Consider the following 16,724-nt stretch of genomic DNA (forward strand, 5'->3'; position numbering starts at 1 on the left):
GGCTCAGGGCTCTAATTAAGTATTTTGCATTTTCAAAACAAACACAAGCAGTAATTACCACCTTCCCTCCTTACCTTCCAGGAATAGCCTGGGAGGGAGGCAAAATCCCCAGTCCCTTGACTTTGAAGCTCTGCATCTAGGACTTCATGTTCTTCCTACCCCACTGACCCAAATTACATAACCCTTCTCCTGTCTCCTGACACTTGGATCCCGGAAAGGGTCACGGCTCCTTCCAGTGTTCTCCGGTAAGTTTGAGGGAACCGGGCATGTATCTCTCAGGATGATAGCTCTATCATCATGCACCCAGGGCACTGAGGCTTTACTTAAGCCAACAAAATGCATCTTTTAAAGTGACCGGGTCTTCATTGTATGGGTGTCTAATTGAAAGCATTATGTAACGGGAGTGCACACAGCGTTCCAGATCTATTAATAACTGGCTGTGACCAAACTCTAAGGATTCTTCGAGTTGAGAGTCGAAGGACATCATCCGTTACTAACATACACATTTATGTAAAATAAAAATAAAGCCCCATGGTACAGAGCTGAGTCTAGACCCGGAAGGAGGGAATAAACCGTCCCAGGCTACAAAGTCAAGTTCACAAGAGGATGAATGCCAGTTTCCCGGCCCCTTCCTCTTGCATACCTTGATGTGACAATCACCGTGGAGCATGGAAGACCTCAGAGACCTCACAGCTCTGAGCATGCCTCACCAGCACAGAAGCCAGTGGCCTCGCTCCCTGTCAGACAGGTAAGCCCACGAAGGAACCACCTTCTCCTTATTTATTTACACACCATACATATCCTCCTGCCCTCCCACAGGAATCCAAGCACCTCAGACATACTTTAGTCAGAGGCCAGCCTAGGTACTGTGTGCTTGACTTTTGAGAAGTTCTAGGAAAGAAACAGATTTAGTGGAGCAAAACTGGAAAGGAAGACTCTACTGTGTATCATCCACTTTCGTGGCACTGTGCACGTGTGTGGGGGAAAAGCACAGTGTGAGATGTGAAAAAAAAACAACCAAACGATGAATTAAAAATTAAGTATCAGAACGGGGATCCATGGTATACTGTGCGATCCAGTTTTGTGTGCTAGCGGCATGAGAGACGATCCAAAAATCATTATTCTGTAATTACATTGTCATCTGCAGGAGTAACTTAATGAAGATCGTTTCTCTGCACTCATTTTTATTCAAAACTGTACTCGTTAATCATGAGGACCTAAAACACACAGCACTGGGAGATTAATGCCACCCTGCCTCCCCCCTCTTCCCCCCCCCCAAGCACTCCTCACAGACCCCACGAGCATGTCACAAACAAAGGAAGCTTTTCTCCGGCTTTGTGACTTCTGAATACCCACCAAACCCCACTGGGAGCTGACTTTCTGGGAAAAGGTGGTACGCACGTGTCCATTCACAATGGGATTCAGTACTGCTTTAAAAGGTTCATTAATCTGCATCTTTAAAAAGGCTGATGACAACCCATTAATGGCCCACAGGTCAACTTGACGCATTTAGCTCTATTAGCACCTTCACATAAAATGAAATCCAGTGAGGGTCTGAGAAGGGTGCCGACGGCCATCTCCTCACAGCTTCTCGGAATGCTCTCTGTGGACTCACTGGTCACTAACATCATCACCGGAGAGCAGGGCAAGAGAGCAAAGCACCACCCAGTTAGCCTCACACTGATGGCCCAGGGCGGGATTCACTTACAAACTGTAGCCGATCCTTTCCAGGGGGCAGCGTGGCCTCTTGGCCACGATGCTTCTCAGACCGCTGTTTGTCAACTGAGTTTTATCAGTTCTTAGGAGCCAATGTCATCATCTCTTCAACTGAAATGTCTAAGCTATCTCATAACCCCAGTCTGGCCCCTAGTCACATTTTATACCCATTGTTTCTACCTAATAGATAATGTAATGCACTACGGCTGGACCAGACTCTCACCGCTCTTTCGTCACCGAGTACTCTTCTCGGAAACCAACTATCTATTCAGTCTGCCCAAATCTGTGTCTGATGGGCCCCATACCCTAGCTCAGGCCTGCAACCTAGTAGTTCTCATAGTCACAGAGTCCTGGAGCTGGGAGGGATCTGAGTCATCACCCGACCTAACCCTAACATAGGCACTGAGGTCTGCCCCTGCTCCAACATCATCACCTTCCGCATAGTGCAGACAGACGACTTAAATGCTCAGCCCCTTAAGTAAGTGCACAGACAAGGACCACACGATTCCCCCATGGCCATCTTGATTAGGATCATCTACATGCATTGAGGCGAAGAGTCACGGGCTGCACAGGTGAGCAGAGAGGGAGGCCCTTGTCTATATGAAAGCTATCACCTCTCCCTCTAGGTTAAGAAGTGTGAAGTTTTGCTGACACACAGACAGATGGCAACTGTGAGCCTGGACCCAGGTGGCCCTTGCCTTACGGCCATTTGGAATAAGCCCCCATCCCTCGTGAGTCGGCTATCTCTAATATCTTGCACAACCAGCCTGGGTGGTGGTGATGGGTATTACCCAAGGGAAAAGGCTGCGGGTGAACTTGCTTGGGACACACAACACAGAAGGAGACACATGGGAGTAACCGAAACTGTTCAGCATCCTCTAAGGGCCCTGAAAAGCAGAACCCAGAAAGAAACCACAAGGAAAGCGTATTCACAACACCCCCACCCCCTCAATCTGAACTGAGATGCGGCTTCTCGTGATGACTGATATCACTAAAGAAAGAAGTGAATGATACATGCATTCTACCAGTAATTTATTTCATCGCGGCCCGTCATTGGAAGGAGTAGTTTCACACGCATGCAGTGGCTCTTGAGACGGAAGCAGCTAGTGGAGGAAATGAAGCAGGCGAGTTTGTGACCAAAGGATCAGTTTGATGAGGTGGTGAGCACCTTGATTCCCACCTTGTGACCTTGATTGGCACAATCAATATCTCCGGGCCTCAGTTTCCTCGTCTGAAAAACCGGAGAAGGGGCATCCTACTTCCCTCGGAGCTATTTGGAGATACACCACCCAGCAATGACTGAACACCCACTAAACACCCAGTTCCCCCTAGTGACTAAGTCCGAATCCAGGTTGCACACATAGATGCTTATCTAGACCAAACAGGTCTCCTGCCTGCCTGCGTGTCAAGCCCGCAGCTGGTCTCCCAGAGAGCCCAGGAAAACACCAGGTCTTGAAGGCACCTAGGCAGTTCAGAAGCTAGGAAGGGTTTGGGGACAGATTCCAGCCACTGGGTAGTGGTTAGAGAGGGGGCTCGGAGGCGAGCTCTGGGAAGGGGCTTTGTTCCCGAGGCAAAGGGCCTGGCTTACCGAGAAGAGCATCCGGAGGCAGGTGGGGGGCGCGCAGGGCACGCAGCAGAGCCACAGCCCGGCCCGGGTCCGGGGCGCGGGAGCCAGAGGAAGGTGAAGAGAAGGAGGAGAGAGAGGTAGCCGCAGGTTCCTGCCTCATTCTCCCAAGCAACGCAGACCCACTGGCCGCCTCCGGCTGAGGCTGGCCGCCGGACACCGGAACCCAATCATACTGCTCATGTCCCTGTCAGCGACTGGCGAGGTGTGCGCGAGGCTGGGTTGTCTGCAGGCGACACCCAGGGGCTCCTCATGCCCCGCGCCTGGGCTCGGCGGGAAGATCTCGGAGGGCGGCTGCGCCCGGGAAAGGAGAGAAAGAAAGCGTGAGAGAGCACTGAGCTGCGCCCCGGGGGGGCCGGGGGCGGGCAGCACCGCGCGCCCCACCCACCGCGCTCTGCGCCCCGCGCCGCGCACCCGCCGGGCAGCCGAGCCCCAGAAACTTTAGCACATGGCCGGTCCGCCGGCCGCCGCTGTGGCCCGAGCCGCCCCGCTGGTGGCGTAGTCCCCGCCCCAGCTCCAGATCCCAGCTTACCGGCGGCCACCGCAACCGCAGGGGAGGGTCGCCTACCTGGCCGAACCGAGAGTGGTGCGGACCAGCGGGGGAGGAAAAGGGGGCGGTGACGTCGGGGTCCCCGCAGGGGAGGGGCAACTCCGCGGTGGCTATAGCCACCCTTAAGGCATCCAGGGATGGGGTCTGCGAGCCAGCCGAGGGGTCTGCAGGCCCCGATAGGGGAGGATCAGTGCGTCCCCCACGCCCCGCGGCGCAGATGCTGACGACGCGCGCGGGCTTCCCCGGCCCGGGTCTGCGGAGCCAGCCCTGTTACCTAGCGACTCGCTCCGGGAAGCCCACGCTGACGCGCTACGAGCTGGGCTGCGGCAGAGGGGAGGGGAGGGAGGGATAAGGAGGGGAACGAAGGAGGAGAGGAGGGGAGCTCCAGTGGGAGAGGGGGGTAGAGGGAGCTGGCGTTGCCGGCAAGAGCTCCTCCCACTACCTCCACGTCACTGCTAGGGAGTGGGCCGGGGGAAGACGCAGCCTCAGCCTGGTTCCGAGTATCGGGAACCTGCTCCTGGTTGAGGGTAGATGGAGGGAAAATGGTGATGCAGGTTCCCCTGTGCTGGGGTTGCAGCAGCAGGTGGCGGCTACGTGGCCCATGGAGGCCTGCCGCTCATAGGAATGCGGCCGGCCGTGGGCGTGTGGGTGTGTGAGAGACGCCCCCGCCCACATGGAGTATTTGGAGACCCAGGGACTTGGGTGAGAGAGGCGCCTCCCCTTTCCTGGCCTGCCCCCCTCCTTCCTGGACATTTTGCTCTTGCCCTGTTCTCATTATGGAAGCTCCTGGACTCTCACCGAGCTCCTCCTACCTCTGGGGAACCAGACGATGGCTGCGAGGTAGTGACAGCTTTGTCCCCCACCCCGTGATGCTCGACCAGTGCACCAGATGTCTAGTTGCAGGAGGTCCAAAACCTGCCTCCTCATGCCTTCCTCCTTAACGGATTCATTGCCTCTCAGGCCAGACAGGGCCTCAAACCTAGGGGTGTCCAAATCTTTGCAGCTTATAGGACGTTTCAAAGTAACTTAACATCCTAACCAAAATAGAGTCTTCGTTCCCAAAGGTCATAGCTAAGAACTGGCCCCTGGGGTACATTTGTGGGAACAAGCCTCTTCCGTAAGGTGCACTGTAACAAGGTTTTCTGTAAGGTGTCTCCTGGTTCTCCAGAACCTGTTCAAAATGCACCCCTAAGGCTCAAAAAAGAGTCTTTGTCAAAGCAGGCAGGAACCAACAGCCTCCGAGGATGGTAAGGTAAACGTTCAAGTGCAGTGGGCACCTCTAGGTAGAACCCAGAGCCTTGGATTCAGCTGGGTACACGGACTCTGCCATGTCTAAAGGACTCTCAAACCTGCCAAGACACTGCCCTTTCCCTAATGCCCCCAGAGCTCCTTAGGAACAGGTGCCACCTCCCTGAGGGCCCAGCCTCATCCTTCACTCGTACCAAGGCTGCTCTTCTATTCCTGGCTGGGGTGAATATGAGGAGGTAGAGGCAGAAGACCGACCTTTCAGAGAATCACACCTGCCCAGGGCCCACACTCCACACCTTAACCCAATATCTCCGTAGCAAGGAGCCCCTCCCTCCATGAGGACTTTGAGAACTGGGGTGGGGGAGAGGCTGCTGAGGTTTCCGTGTCAGGGGTGGTCCGGAAACAGGGCTTTTCTCTGTTCATTTATTCTTCTATATTGTCGAACCCCCTACTAACCCTTCCAAATAGAAACCAGCACCCTTGCCCCAATAGCATTTTTTTGTTGTTGTTGTCTACAGAAAACTGTTGTCATTCCTAACCCTCCAGGGCAACAGTTATGTTCTGACATTTCCCAGCAAGTCTGGGAGCCATGCCTCCAGTTTGCCCCCAGTTTTTATGGGTGACAGCTCCTTTTCAACCGGCTTTCTTCAGCGCTAACTTCCCACTTGCAGGAATAATTTGACATATCATTTGGTCAGGGAGTCCAGTACTTATAGTACCCCAAAACGCAGAGAGACTGTTCTATGCCCAGTCATTTGCAGGCCTTACTATTCCAGAAGACTGAGAGCTGGGGCAGGGGAGGTAGGTGATTGATTAGTATGTCTGAGAGTCAGGGCAGGGGAGGTAGCTGATTGATTAATATGTCTGAGTCTCCATCATGGTTTTTAGTATCATAGAAAAAAACTAGAGACTACTATTCAGTCGCAAAAAGAATCTACGAAATCTTGTTGTTCGAGACGTCCTCACTGAGTCTGGAGGACATTTTGTTAATTGGAATGGGCCAGACACAGGATAGTAATCAGGGCTCTCTAGACTAGCAGAACTGATAGAATGAGCAAATATTAAAAGGAGACTTATCAGATTGTTTCTGTAATATGGTCTATGTAGTCAAAGGGCTTACACCAGAGAGACTAAGACCCTCGCAGTTGCTAAGTATATGAGGCTGGATGTCTCAGCAGACCAAGGCTAGTGCAGGATTTCTGGAGGGCTGGTCTCTAGCCTACATTGGAAGCCCAAAGCTGGGTCCCTGTAACAGTGAAAGATGCAGCAGAGCCAGCAACAAAGTAGATGACCTTGCCAACAAGAGTGAAGGCAAGCAGGCAAAAAGAGAAAACAAACCAAAACAAAAAATAAATACCACCACCACCACCACCAAGAGAAGGGGGCACTAACATTCAGAGCAACTCTCAACCACTTCAAATAATCTGATGATGAAAATGTCTCACAGGAGCACCCAGTGGCCTACCTTTCAGTAGATTCCAGGTTCAATCAGCCGTCACACACAGCGAGTCAAACCCGGTATGGAATCTAGAGACACTGACCTCCCAGGCTAGAGAACAGAACAAGAGAACAGCACGCAGCAGGTGGGGCAGGAGAGGAGAGGGCAAGGGAACCCTACAGGTTCAAAGTTCCAGTCAGGAGGACTAACTGCCAGGGTTCTGTCACACAGTCGCACGGGTACACTTAACAATATCACAGTGAATATTTCAAAATATGTAGAAGAGAATGTGGACCCCCCACTTCCTTCCTTTATCTCTCTCTCTCTCTCTCTCTCTCTCTCTCTCTCTCTCTCTCTCTCTCTCTCTCTCTCGACCAGATTTTCCATCTATCCCAGGGTGGCCTAGAACCCTTGACTCTACTGACACAGCCTGCTAAGCGTGTGTGCCAGGAGAGAGAATGTCAAATGTGTTTTACTACAAACAGTGTTTGATGTGGTGGCTATGCAGTGTCATGCACACATGCGCCAAGAGATGCTCTGGGTACTACACCTGAGTGCAATGATCAATAGTCAATACAGCAAACCTGCATAAGCAGGATCTGTGAGGACTTTCATTCTCTAGGGACTGGCTCCCCAGGCTGCCATCTTCCCATGGGCTCGCACCGGCTTCTGTCATCCACATAGAGTAGGTGGAGCAATATTCCAGTCACAGCCAACCCCAGGGCAGGGCCCCAAGCTCTACAGTCCTTCCTGGGTGCTGTGGAATGCCCTTCCCAGACCACCCTCCCGTGGGTCCCTTGCCATCCCCACAACTCTGGCCTCTGAGGGATTGTTACCACAGGTTGATGAACAGAGCACATGGTAGTCAGAAATGTAGAGTGGCCAGCAAGGCCCGTCCACACCAGCTGTATGTAGCCCCTCACCTCATAGAACGTGGAGCATTGTGGGAAGGGGTGGGGCCTGGCGGGGAGAGGAGATGAAGCAGATGATACCAAAGTTCTCTAGGAAAGGAAGCCTTGGCGTCCATTTTTGCAATACTCACATCAAATGAGCCAACCTCTTGACTTCATCATAGAGGTGAGAAAGGCCTGGAATGAAGACACTGGGAACAGCCAAGGCAGCCTGTGACGAGGCAAAGCACTCAGGAAGAGGTGTCACCAGCTTCCAGGGACTGTCTTGCCAGACCTACGTGGCCCCTACAGGGGAATCCAGGCCACCGAAGATATGGCTGCACTTTTGTTTTCCAGAACGAGGAAGGATACTTTTATGCTAGAGCAGTGGATGGAAAATGACATTTCACGGGGCACATTCTGTTCAGCAATGGCTTTTGTTAACCACTGTATGGGTTCATAGCTGCATGTTCGTTTACGGGGTAAAGCTGGGTACCGAGACTTACTAATATCCAGCCCCAGCTTAGAGAAGCCCACTGTCTTGGTGGGAAGTGAGTTCCCTGTTACCTGTGATACTCAATCAAAATCCAGAAGATCTGGTAAACTATGACTGCTGGACACGGCCTGAAGAGAGCTGTCTGACCATTGTGCCGTCCACAGCTATAGATGAATAGCTTTCCACAGAGCACATACAGGAGGACCTGTTGCTTCCCAGACCACTATCTGATGCCTAACATTATACGTACTGGCTCCCCTTTCTTGCTTCCTAGGCTGCCTTTGTACCCAGGTGACTCATGTGACGTCCCCACATCTGATTTAGTGTCAGAAAAGTCAGTTTGTTGGGTTTCTGTTGAGATTGCTAGCGACATCATTCAGAAAATTCAGCCAGACTCTGACTGGACAGGACAGAACATCGCCCTTGGGGGCGTGGTCACCTGGGGCTGGACAGTCTGAGCAGATTGAGATGATGACTTAGGAGGATCAAAGGCAAGTGAGCGACACAGGAGGCACGTAGGTCCAAGGAGGCCAACTCCCAATGCTATTAACAGAAATGTGCATTGGGCAGTGGTGGCACACGCTTTTCATCCCAGCACTCTGGGAGGCAGAGGCAGGTAGATTTCTGAGTTCGAGGCCAGCCTGGTCTACAGAGTGAGTTCCAGGACAGCCAGGGCTACACAGAGAAACCCTGTCTCGGAAAAACCAAAAAAAAAGAAAAAAAAAAAAAGAAAGAAAAGGATGTGCTTCCTTTCCGAGAGGGATGCTGCGATCTCTGAGGAGAACCCGTGGTCATTTTGATCCTCTTTAAAGCTAGACTGAATATAAAACAGTCTCCATCTCTGTAGGGAAGACACTGGGGTGGTGAAGGCATAAGCAGACTGTCTCGTGCCATAATCTACGGTGGGTGCCGACATCTCAGTCGGCAAAAGTGAATGTCCCTTCATGAACAACTTTGGCAAAGGCTGACTTGCTTGGACGAGCTGGTGCTGTCTCTGAGTGCAGACCTGCTTTCCAGTCCCCAAGTGGCTCCATCTCACCCACACTGCAGTGAATTCTAGGTACCAATTTTTCCACAGCCCTTGCTGCCTTGAGAATTGATTTTTTCCCTCCCTCATCAAAGCAAAATGGCAGAAAAGGGAGTTTAGCCTACTTTGCAATCCGCATTATTTTTGCCATAGCTATTTCCAGGTACTGGCGAGGTGCTTGGCCCTTCAGATGCCCCCGGGGTGGGGCCTTTCCTCCTGAAACCTATTCTGACTTACTGCATCTGCTCTCTGCCAGTTAATCATGCTTAATACCTACTTAAACCAAAGGCATGGCTTGCTCTCTGCTAAGAAACATCTTAATGTTACCTACTGCTTCTTTAGAATGTTATAGACTGCATAAAACACCAGGGGCTTCCACCCCGCAAGACTTAAACCAAGGGACACGGAAAACATTTCCAAATGCTCTCACAAAGACCCCTCAGCCCGACACACCAGTGTCTTCTGTTCCCATTTGTCTGTGACAGCAATTACCTCATGGCAAAGCCGGGATGTCCCCTCTAGCTTTCCCCCTCTTCGGCTTCCTCCCAGGACACACCCTTTCTGCCTGCTTCATGCTCACGTTTCTCATGACCAGAGCTTGGACAATGTTAAATTCTTAAACGAGAGTTGCTTCTTATTTTTCTGTTTATTTTTTCCCCTCACGATAATGTGCGGTGTGAGAAATGAAAGCCTTGTTGCCACTTAATCACAAACAAAACCCGTTCCCGGGAATTTTATTTATGACTACCCAGAGTCGGCATGCTGGGTTTGGGTTCTTGAGGTTAGGCTGGAAAATGTTGTGAAATTAATTGCTGTGTACACACCACCCTCATTATTCCTTTCCAAGGATTAATATTAGCATAGTAAATTCAGGTCTGCTGGAGTGATTGTTCCGTAAAATGAGCATTTCTGTAAAACTGCTAAAGATGTGAATGCTGTCACTATCCCTAGCCTCCCCCACCAGACTCAACTGCCTGTAATAATTAATTGCTCTAAACCCTGACAAGTGTCCTCGCATGATGGGGGAGCCTCATCAGTGACAGACAACGCGACATTGAGCTGACATAAGATCTGAAGGCACTTAGCAGACCTGCCCCCTCCACCCACAAGCCCAGTTGACCATGCCATCTGGGGCCACCAACAGGAGTTTCCAGCTGTCACCTCGGTCACACTTACAGTAGAGATGTCTCGAGTACAGGGAAGGCAGAGGTTTTTGCACTTTTTGTTCGTGATCTGTACAAAGGCTTTCATTTATTCTAACAAACTGGCCACACCCCAGCTTGCCCTGTTAGAGATCCCAAGGTTAGATTCCTTTAGGGATAACAGAGGGAGCGGATCTGGATTGCCTCCAGAGAGCTGGCGTCTCCTGAGACTCAGGGAGAATGTTGGGCAGCTCAGGTGATTGTATCGATAACCTGTTGTGGAAATCTTCCAGAAATGCATCACTGAGGGAAGGAAGTCGTGGCCTGAGATCAGGGTGGGTGCATCTCTCATCGACCACCGCCATCATCGCTGCCCCCTCCCATGTTAATCGAGTCACAGGTCTGTGTCAGCCACTTTCACCTCAACCTACAGTTCACAAGCAACGACACTTCATTTCCTGATTCAGAGACAGAAACACAGAGGTCTCTAGAGGCCAACACTGCCCTTCCTCTTCCACAGCCTAACGTGCCAGAGGACGGTACCGCACGCTGAGCAGCTGTTGAACGTTAACAGCAAGACGTTTATATCTTAAAAGTCACGGATATCACCAATAAAACCCAGACACCACTCAACAAACACACACAAGAGCTTTTAAGAAGAATCTCTCCCTTTACTGAAGGAAAACAAAACACAAGAACAGAAGCAACTCTGGCTGAAAAGCCGACCTACGGTCCTGTCCAACGGCTGCCACCTTCAGAGCTCTCCCGCTCAGGACGCTGGGCTGTTGTACTTGCTTTTGCATGAAGAAAATGTCTTTTTCCATTTCTTCTCCATCTTTATTTCCTCGACCATTAGTTGTAGTTTTGAGGAACCTAGCTAAGCACATACTTGGGACGTCCTATGTTTTCAGTGATCACCGGAAGTACACATCGTGGGGCTGGCAAGATGGGTGAAGGCGCTCCCTGCCACGTCTGACAACCTGAACCTGTGCAGTAGAAGGACAGAACAGGCTCCTGCAAATTGTCCCGTGACCCCAATGTATGCTGTGACAATGCTTGTGTGTGTGTGTATGTGTGTGTATGTGTGTGTGTTTATGTATGTGTGTTTGTGTATGTGTTTGTGTATGTGTGTATGTGCTTGCATATGTGTGTGTACATGTGTGTATGTGTATGAGTGTTTGTGTGTATGTATGTGTGAATGTGTGTTTGTATATGTGTGTGTTTGCGCATGTGTATATATGATGTGTGTGTTTGTGTATGTGTGTATGTGTAGGTGCATGTGTATGTGTGTATATGTGTGTATATGTGTGAGTGTGTATGTGTGGTGTGTTTGTGTATGTATGTGTGTGTATTTGTGTGTATGTGCTTGTGTGTGTATGTGCATATGTGTACATGTGTGTATGTATGTATGTGTATGTGTATATTGCTTATGTATGCATGTGTATACATGTATGTATGTGTGTAAGTGTGTGTTTGTGTGTATGTGTGTATATGTGTGTTTGTGCATGTGCATGTATGTGTGTATGTGAGTGTGTGTGCTTGTGTATGTGTGTATGTGTATGGTGTGGTTTTGTGTGTATGTGTGTGGTGTGTTTGTGTGTGTACATGTATGTATGTGTGTACATGTGTGTGTATGTGTGTAAGTGTGTCTGTGTATATGTGTGTGTTTGTATATGTGTGAGTGTGCATGTATGTGTGTTTGTACATGTATGTGAATGTGCATGTGTACATGTGTATGTATATGTGTGTATGTGTGTTGTATGTTTGAGTGCGCATACACACAGATAAAATAAACAACTATTTGTAAATTTTTTAGAAAGTAAAAGGAGAACTGGGGCAATGGCTCAGTGGGTAAAGTGCTTGTCCTACAAATATGCAGACCTGAGTTCATATTTCCAACACAGGCATAAAAAGCAGAAATGACAAGGCACATCTGAGATCTCAGGTGTGGACTGTAGGTCAGAGACAGGAGGATCCCAGGGGCTCACTAGCCAGCCAGTCTGGCTGAAGCAGTGAGCTCCAGGTTCAGTGAGACACCCTGCCTGACAAGGTGAGGTGGAGAGCGATCGAGGAGGAAGACGGTGGTGTCAACTTCTGTCCTCTCCAGTATGAACACACACATACATATACACACCACACACACACACATACACACCACACACACACACCACACACACATACACACACACACATACACACACCACACACACATACACACCACACACGCATACATACCACACACACACACCACACACACATACACACCACACACACACCACACACATACATACCACACACACACACCACACACATACACACCACACACACATACATACCACACATACACACACACACACACATACACATACATAACACACATACACACACACATACACACACATACACGAAACACACACACCACCACCACCACACACGGAACACACACAAAGAAAGAAAGAAACGAAGGAAGGAAGGAACATGCCAGAATGGTGTGTCTCCCTTGGCTGTTTCTTCATGCCAGGCATTCAAAGTCCTTCCCGGAACCCCTTGCCAACCATGTACCAAAGGAGCCTGTATGGAAGCAGACAGTCCTTGAGAACAGAAACGATAAAACCATGAAAATGAAGGGTGTCACACACAGGTGCTCCACTTTCCTGTCATAGTGTCACCTACTCGGAAGGAGGGTATGCTTGCAGGTGTGCGCATGTCCGCCCATCTAGCTCCCTAACTCAGGAGGGTATGCTTGCAGGTGTGCACATGCGCACTCCATGCTCAGTCAGCTGTCTGGAGAACATAAACGGTGAAGGCTGTGAAACATGAGCACGGGGCACCGGAAGTGTTGGGTGATTACAGACAGAACAAAAACAGAAGGAGAAGACGGCGCGAACTCGGCGAAATCTGCCCTAGAGACTGCAGCTTGGTTACATCAGCCACTCTTCTCAGGAAACGCAGCAGAGAATACTCTCACCCTCTTCCTTTTGCCTTGCAACTGCCAAGTGACTAGCAGCCGCCGGCTGTCGTTGAAAGCTGAGTGGGATGGAGGTGTGAAAGAGAAAACTTTCACAGTGCTCGAAGAAACGTCTGAGCAATGGCTTTACCTTGCGAATGCTTTGAGAACTAGCTCGAAGCTGCCCTTCCCTGATGGAAGATGAATCCCCTTCCTGCAAGGACTCTGGGAATTCTTTAGTGGGTGGGATCAGACTGTGTTGTGTGCATTCTCAGAGCCTATGAGGGGTTAAAGCATGGACATCTGCACCCCTATCCTGGACTGGAATGTCTAGGACAAGTCCACAGAGCCACAAAGATCCCTCCAGGAAACACACACAACTTGGAAAACTCTGTTACCGTTGTTTTTCCTTTACTCAGGGTCAATGGAGACCATTGTCGTGGTGAGCGTAACCTCTGCAGAATGCAGGCATCCCACAATTTGTTTATTTGATTCTTTAACCAAACCTGGGAGGTAGGCCACCTGTACACTTACCTACAGAAAAGAGTGCACAGTGCAAGGTGGTCAGGACACATCTGAAGCCCTGTATTGGGTAGCTGTTGCTGGCAGCCACAACACATAGTGACTTACAACGTAAAATCTGTGTGGGATTATGTGTGTGGGAGTGCATGTGCAGGTCTGTGCATGTGTATGTGCCTGTGTATGTACATGTATGCATGTGTGTCTGTGTGTGAGTGCATGTATGTGTGCATGCGTGTATGGGAAGGCCAGAAGTTGATGCTAGATGTCTCTTTCCCCCTCAGTTTTTGAGATAGGGTCTCTCACTGACCGTAGATGCCACCAGTTAGGCTGACTGACCAAGGAATTGGAGGAATACTCTTGCCTCTACTTCCCCAGGGATGGAATACTAGAGGTTTTCCTATGGTTATGGAGGATTAAATCTAGGTCCCAGGCCTGCACAGCAAGCACTTCACCCACTAAGCCATCTTCTGGCCTCAACAACACATTTTACTACCTCATAGTCATCGTGTGTCGGAGACAGACGCCCATCTTTATTGTGTCTTCTCTTAAGCACGCTAGCCAGGGCTGGGATCCCATCAGAGGGCTCAGTGAGCTCATCTCCACCCCCAGTCATTGCTCGTGGCCTCGCTGGCACAGTGGAGTTCCTTGAGGGAAGCTGGACTTGCCTCAGCATTTCCCAGCTGACTTTTGGCCAGAGGCCACTCTCAGTTCCTTGCCATGTGGGCCTCTCCGTCAGCTTGCAAACTGTGCAAGTTGAGAAGGCAATAAAAAGTCTGCCGGGGAGATGAAGCCATCACCTTACATAATCTAATCACCAGCGTGGCATTCTATCACCTTTGCTAGGTTTTATTGATTAAGAGCAAATCACAGATCGTGCCCGCAATCAAGAAAAGGAGATTCTACAAAACAGTAAAGACAGAGAATCTGGGACCTTGGAGGCATCTCAGGGTCTCCCCAGCATCTCACCATCTGGTTCCTAGCTACCCCATCTTACCTTCCAGCTTTCTCTTCCCGTTTTTACCTCAGCAGACCCCTCTGTTCTCAAAGGCACTCAGCTCCAGCCACACCTTCCTCCTGAGACTGCATTCGGCCCCTCTGCCCTTCTTTTTCTGGCCTCTCCTGTGGACCCTCTAACTGACAGGAGCAGACAGGGCAGTCATGCAACATTGCTGTGATTAACCTTTTCATGTGGAGCATACTTTGTGGACTCCCAAGACACATCTCTGTGGGTGGGAGACACCTCATGCCATAAACCATGCAGCTTCAGGGTTCTACATAGATTCTTTAGGGCCCATCTACTAGGTAGAGAAGGAAGGTAGAGTTATGAGTCCAAGGTCACCATACCAACGGGACCACCACTCTGATAAGCTTTAGATTAGAGTTTAAGCAACCACACTCAGCAGAAGATTAAAAGCTATGTCAGGGAACCAATGTCACACACACACACACACACACACACACACACTCATTAGGTTCCTCTGTATTTCCCAATAATGGACTATTGGAGGGGGGCATGCATTTAAAAATTTAAATTTGACCCTATGGACCAAAAAGAATCCTCAGAAGATGCTAAAACAAGGAATGGACGGGGCAGGGAAGTAGATTAAACATCCTGCCTTCTTCTGTGGGAGTTCCTGTTTGTGTGCACTCTTCTGTGGGAGTTCCTGTTTGTGTGCACTCTTCTGTGGAAGTTCCTGTTTGTGTGCCTTTGAGCCTTCGCTCAGATTGTACCCCTCCTTCCATTCCTTCAGCTACTCAGGCTTTCTCATCTGAAAGCTTCAACAGTCTCACATCTGGCTCAACATCTGGCTCAACATCTGGCCTCTTGGCCGCCAATCCATTATCCACTGTGTAGGTCTAGTGATCTTCCATTGTGCAATAGAGTTTTCCTAGGGAGATACAACGTGTGCGCACACATGCACATGCATGAACACACACTCCTAGGTGCATGATCTACTCACATAGGAAGCCCACAGTAGGCTAAAGTATGAATATCACCAAAGTCCTACTTAGTTTTGTTTTTGTTTTTGTTTTTGTTTTTGTTTTTGTTTTTGTTTTGAGACAGGGTTTCTCTATGTAGCCCTGGCTGTCCTGGAACTCACTCTGTAGACCAGGCTGGCATAGCTTTTAATCTTCTGCTGACTGTGGTTGCTTAAACTCATAAATCTGCCTGCTTCTACCTCCCAAGTGCTGGGATTAAAGGTATGTGCCACCACCGCCCAGCTTAAGTCCTATTTAGTACAACAATGAGTTTTAGATGCAGTGGCTTGAATAAAAATGTCCCCCCTAGGCACAACAATTTTGTTTGGGCCTCTGTAGACAGCTCAGCCAGTCTCAGCCTGGCTCAGTTTGTGACTGAGGCTCTTTCTTGCAACTTGGTTTATCTAAGTGAGTCTTAACTGTTTATATACTATCTTAACAAGCTTTATTGTTTGTATACTCCTGGGGAAGGAGGGGACTAGTGAATCCGCTTAGTTTCGGGGACTTCCTAATGCTATTTTGAGTTGTTTACTTCCTTTCTCAGTGAGCTTCCCTGCAAGATGGAATATTTCAATCTGGAGGAAACCTCTACATGACAACTTACCAGCCCACAAAAATATCTACATCATTCTTTACCCTAAGCCAGAATGGTTCTCAGCCTTCCTAAGACTGCTACCCCTTAATACAGTCTCTCATGTGGTGACCCTAAACCATAATATTATTTTCCTTGCTACTTCATAGCTATAATTTTAATAGTTATTAATCATACTGTAAATATCTGATATGTAACTGAACTTAGGCAACTCCTGGGAAAAAGTCATTTGTTCCAAAAGGGTGGTAACCACCTTAGGGCAGAGAAATGGTGCTCTAATCCCTCCAAATGGTGTCCCCCATGACAGTGGTAAAACCTTTGCTGGTTCATAAGGACCTTACAGACAGCAGCCATTCAGTGATATCTCATACTTTTTAAACAATCTCTCCATACTGACAGTGTCCACATACAATTTCCCACATTCCCATGATGTCTGTGGTGGTTTGAATGAACTCGACCCCCATAGACTTATAGGAATTGGCACTATGAAGAGGTGTGGCCTTGTAGAAGTAGGTGCAGTCTCGTTAGAGGAAGTGTGTCACTGGGGTGGGC

At 49.5% G+C, this 16,724-nt stretch overlaps 1 long non-coding RNA gene across 1 annotated transcript in view; it reads right to left on the bottom strand.

Annotated features, from left to right (window-relative positions):
• LOC127687847 (uncharacterized) overlaps positions 1 to 4,203 on the bottom strand; it is a 44,596-nt gene extending 40,393 nt beyond the window's left edge. The window contains exons 1-2 of the long non-coding RNA XR_007978510.1: positions 3,873 to 4,203; positions 3,305 to 3,634 (exon numbers count right to left, since the gene is read on the bottom strand). This is a non-coding gene — a long non-coding RNA (uncharacterized LOC127687847). The remainder of the gene's footprint in view (positions 1 to 3,304; positions 3,635 to 3,872) is intronic.
• Positions 4,204 to 16,724: the final 12,521 nt, after the last annotated feature.

Source organism: Apodemus sylvaticus, chromosome 6, assembly GCF_947179515.1.
Source record: "Apodemus sylvaticus chromosome 6, mApoSyl1.1, whole genome shotgun sequence".
NCBI classification, from domain to species: domain Eukaryota; kingdom Metazoa; phylum Chordata; class Mammalia; order Rodentia; family Muridae; genus Apodemus; species Apodemus sylvaticus.